Consider the following 3,677-nt stretch of genomic DNA (forward strand, 5'->3'; position numbering starts at 1 on the left):
GCGAAATAATTGGGGAAAAAAGAAGACTTGAATCACCCTTACTTAAGCACATCTAGCAGGGTAACAATTGTCCTAAATAACCAAAGAAATAAAGACCCATAACAAATCAATTGTCAGTGAGTTCTTCCCCTCCCCCCCCCCCCCCAACCAGCTCAGTGCCAGGTTTAACTGTTTAATTTGGACTCTCCCTCGACTGACAGTATACCTTGACCAATTGCAGGTGGGAGATTTCACTCAGATGAGTTCTGTCCGGACTGAAACTTTAGGAGTATATTCCTGACTTGGGACCCTCTTGCAATCAATCAATAATGAATCAAGCCAGCAGCTAGAATAAATTAACAAAAATATCAGAAATTGGACCTGGCGGTAAGAACCAAACCTTCAGTATGGAACTCGCAAGTCACAACTCCCACAGGCTGTCAGACTCAAACTGATAAGGATTCACTCTCAGAATTTTAGGCTGTATGAAGAAGAATTAATACAGATTAAGTTCTCTCCTGGGGACTACAAAGTGATGCCGGAAACAGGGTAGGACCAATAAAACATAAAAGAAAACTCAAAGATGGATGAAAGAAGAATAAAGAAGATTAAAGACGATAAATCTCAGTTCCCTATGAACCAAGGTTGAAAGTTGCCCATCAAATTTCAATGGGTTGCCCTACAAAATTCAAACCAAGAATTGAGAAACCGTCACAATCATAAACAAAACATAATTGATTCTCTGTCAAGATTGATTACAGCATTGAATATATAAACTAAACTCCTATAGACATATGCAGAAACTTTCCCAAACTAATTAATCCCTTGCCCGGATAATAACATTAATTAAAAATTTCCTGAACTTCTAGAAACCAAAATAGAAAGTAATAGTCTCATTAAAAAAAAAGAGAAAGTAATCTATAATCTCGTATAGAATTCAATACCCCCATACCTTGGTGTATAGGATTGGTCCATTATGTTAATAACCAAAGAAGACCAAGCCCGTCACCTCTGTAACCCAATGGGGACTTAAAATTGTGTTTTAATTGTGTCTAATGGATAGCTTCTGCCAGTATGTTAGTCCCAATTTCACTTGCCGCATGAATCTTTTTTTTTTTTAATTCTTTTGGGAAAACTAACAATTTTTTTACGATAGAGGATAAAAGTACAGGATACTAATACAATGACGACGACAAAACAACGTGAAGAGACTCTTACCAGGCCCAGTCCTCAAAGGACTGAAACCCCCAAGAACAATATGAATCTTTGCCGACTGCCAAATCATCAGCCACCTCCTTAGCACTCCTTGCATTCCATTGAAATTGAACTTGTATCTGAGGCATAGTATGTTTCAATTGTTGGTTTCAAGGGCCAAATTAGTTCCTGAAACTTCTAGGATACCTTATTTTAGGCCCTTTATAATGGAACCCTTAGATTTGAAAAAATCATACCCAAAATGGTAGTTGACTTCGAACCCTAGGTTGGTAGTGTACGCTATATACATTCTCTAATGTTGCTTATTCCACACAATGTTTACTACTACAACACATATAATTCAAGTAAAACAAGTTAAATATGCATTAGGAATGAATACACATAAAATTATAAACCATTTCATAAATCATGCATCATTCATGGTTTCTTACAAAGAGTCACATATATCAGAGTCAACAATAATACAATATAAGCAATGAGCCACCTTAGAGTCCGAGACTCCTAGTACAACATTTAAGACTCCTATAACAATCATATAGCTATTGCCTATTTTACCCTAATTCTTATATTTTCTTAATTAGAAATAATTTTGGTAATTTTTTTTAGAAATAATAACACTATAATTATTTTCAGTTGTAAAAAGGGCGTACCTAGTGCACAAGGCTCCCGCCACTATGGGGTCTGGGGAGAGTCATAATGTATGTAGCCTTACCCCTATTTTTGCAAAGAGCAAGGTTCTAAAACTCGGGTTTTGACCAGCCAAAAACTGAGTTATGGTCGAAACCTGTGATTTTTTCCCAACCAACTCGAGCTGGTGGTTTCGAGGCCCAAAAATGCTTTTTTTGATATGATTTTTTGTATACAGCCCATTTTTGACATTCTAAACATAATGCATGAACTATTTTCACAAAAAAATAAAAACACTCAAAATGGTACTAGTGGTTTTTGACCCAAGTTTACTAGTGTAGGCACAGTGTACTGAGAATCACAATTGTCAAGATAGACACTTATTTATGCCAAATATCATTTCATTTATTTAAGTTATTAGTCATAAATAAGCAAATACCCCCCTATTTGAATCCAATAAAAATAGTTAAAAAAAAATCAAATTCCAAAAGGATAATAAGTCAACCCCTCCAGTTCAAGAACAAAAATTGGATTTTCGGCGGTAGGTGAAATTTTCAACTCTCTAATGCTGCGGTTTTTCTCAAATCTATAAATTTCATAAATTTTAATATGGTAGAACATTGCAAAAAACCGAAAATGCGGTAAAATATGCCTTTGTTTTGATGTCTAAAAATTATTTTAATTCAGAGCCATTTTGACAGCATTCACGCGTACCAAATTAACTTTGGCCAAAACATAACTCCTTCAATTTAAATTCGATTTAAGAAATCTTGGATTTGTTGGAAAGCGATGTTGATGAGTGTCGAAACTTGCGAAATATGGGTTGTTTCAGTCGAAACTAGTCAAAACCAGTGACTTTTTAAAATCCACCCACATCTTGTCTCGGTTTCTTACTGAAAGTCTCCTCCCTCCTGGTCGGTTTAGTAGTCACTCTCTTTCTTCTGCTCCTACCCCTTATCCAGCTCCCAACTTTCTTTTGAGAGAAACCCTTGTGTTGTTCTGTGGTCGTCCCATATCAACCCTCCCCCCTTTAGCCTTATCCTTCTCTAGCCATGGGTCCCGCAAATACCCCTATACTCAAACCCATCCCTCTCCTCCCTCCGTGGGCCCATCTGTTTTTGGGCCTTTGATTCAGATAAACCCCTACCTGGACACTTTCGTCCCAACCCTCCATTTGTCCCCCTACCCTGGCCATTACAGATTTCATAGCCCAAACCCTGGCCTATTCGGTCCTGGCCACCATATGTTTCCCTACCCTGGCCCACTCAGATCTCGTTGGGGATCTGGTCCACTCTACTGTTAGTTCGGGTTCTTCAATGGGTGGGGATTCTACCCACTTTGACCCTATCACCTCATCTTCTCTGCCCGAGGTGGACCTACAAATCACTCTCTCCCATCTTCCGCTGGCTTTGTCAAATCATCCCCACTTCATGTCTACCACCGGCGCGACACAAGTTCCCCTCCTTATCCCAAGGAGTGGCCCCTCCTTGACTATTCCTTACCCAACAACGAAAAGATATTGCCACTAAGTAAGGTTATCCGCAACCATGCCCTCTGATGAGACAAATAGTTGAGATTGATGGGCTAACCTACATTCACTATGGATCGCTCATTTCCTTGCTTGTGGTCCTTGAAGACGAGCATGTTAGTCGTGTTGTAGTTAGTCACGTCCTATCAGTGCGTCACTTTCCTAGTTTTGTCTATTGTGGTTTGTTGAGAATCGAATAATGGCTTGTGTACATTATGTTCATAACCTACTTTATTTATAATAGATGGAAGAACTAGAATAGGAACAAATACAAAAATACCCCTACGAAAATAATAAAGACTAAAATACCAGAATACCCTTGTACCCC

The 3,677-nt window shown here is 38.4% G+C and overlaps 1 protein-coding gene across 2 annotated transcripts in view; it reads left to right on the top strand.

Moving 5' to 3' along the window:
• The window catches only part of LOC122671660 (transmembrane protein 184A-like), an 88,805-nt gene that overhangs the window by 59,323 nt on the left and 25,805 nt on the right, over nt 1-3,677 (top strand). The gene's annotated exons all lie outside the window — the stretch shown is intronic.

This window comes from Telopea speciosissima, chromosome 8, assembly GCF_018873765.1.
Source record: "Telopea speciosissima isolate NSW1024214 ecotype Mountain lineage chromosome 8, Tspe_v1, whole genome shotgun sequence".
Classification (NCBI taxonomy): Eukaryota; Viridiplantae; Streptophyta; class Magnoliopsida; order Proteales; family Proteaceae; genus Telopea; species Telopea speciosissima.